The following is a 1,458-nucleotide window of genomic DNA, read 5'->3' on the forward strand; positions in this document are numbered from 1 at the left end:
TTTCTTGCCATTGATTTCCAGTTTCATTGCACTGTGATTGGATGATATCTATGCGATAATTTAAATTCCTTTGCATTTACCTCCGCATGTTCTATGAGCTAATATGGCTGGTCTGTGGCCTACTTTGGAGAAAGTCTCTTGTGCAGTTAGAAGAATGTATTTTCTGATGTGAGGTGGAACACTCAGCAGACATCTAGTAACTCCATTTATTCAAATGTTTGGTTCAGTTCTAATATTTCATTGTTGATTTTGTTACTGATATTGTTTTGTTGGTCTATTTGCGACAGCAGAGTATTGAAGATTCATTACAGTTGTATTAGTGCTTATTTGATTTTTCTTGTCCTTTGTTGCTTCACATAGTTGGGAGTGTTGGTATCTGGTACCTATGTATTTATGATGGTGTCCTCTTCCTCTTGAATTGTTCCCTTTAAAAGTATGTAGTGATCTTCTTTGTCCCTCTTCGTCAGTCTTGGCTTAAAATCCACTTTGTCTGCAAATAGGATAACTACTGCTACATTTTTCTGGGTTCATGTGACATGGAGTATTGTTTTCCATCATTGACTTTTGGTATAAGCATTTATTTTGAATACATATGTTTCTTGTATGCAGCATATTTGATCTTGGTGAGACAATTTACATTAATAGTTATAGCTGATATATATTGACTTATCCTTGTCATATTGCTTTCCTTTTTGTTGGTTTCATTTTTTTCTCCTTTTTAATTGTTTGTCTTGACTGGCAGACTCATTCTTTTGGGGTTTATGAAGTTGTCTTCTCTTTCTAGTATATATCCTTCAAACATTTTGGAGTGTTGTTTTGGTGGTCATAAATTTTTTCATGCATTCTTTGTCTTGGAAGTATCTTATTTTTCCATCAATTTTGAAAGATAGTTTTGTGGGTCACACCAGTCTGGTTTGGAGGTTATTTTCCTTTAGGGCTTGAATACTTCACTCCAAGATGTCCTTGACTTGAAGGTTTGTGATTCTGATGGACTTTCATTTATTGATGATGTGTTTCTTTTGTATAGTAGCTTTTAGGATTTTGTTCTTGTGTTGAATTTCTGCAATCTTGACTATTATATGCCTCAGTATAGGTTTCTTTTGATCATGGCTAATTCTATATGCCTCACTTATCTGTATGTCAAATTCTTTCATGCTTGGAATGTTCTTTGCCATTCTGTTAATAAGTTTTATATGTACTTTGTGCTGTGTCCTGATTTTTTCATTGATTCTGATCAGTCTTATGTTATTCTTCCTTGCATCATCTAGCAGGTGTTAGGTTGATTTCTCATGATCCCTTACTATTCTTTTTCTTTCTGTTTTAAGAAGTCCTTCTTTTCATGATTGCTAGCCACAATCCTGTCTTCAAGGTCTGCTATTCTGTCCTCATGTTTGTTGCCTGTGCTATGTATTCTTTCTTTTTTTTTTTTTTTAACATTTATTTATTTATTTATTTATT

The sequence above is a fragment of the Octodon degus genome, unplaced genomic scaffold (assembly GCF_000260255.1).
Source record: "Octodon degus isolate 3935 unplaced genomic scaffold, OctDeg1.0 scaffold00003, whole genome shotgun sequence".
NCBI classification, from domain to species: domain Eukaryota; kingdom Metazoa; phylum Chordata; class Mammalia; order Rodentia; family Octodontidae; genus Octodon; species Octodon degus.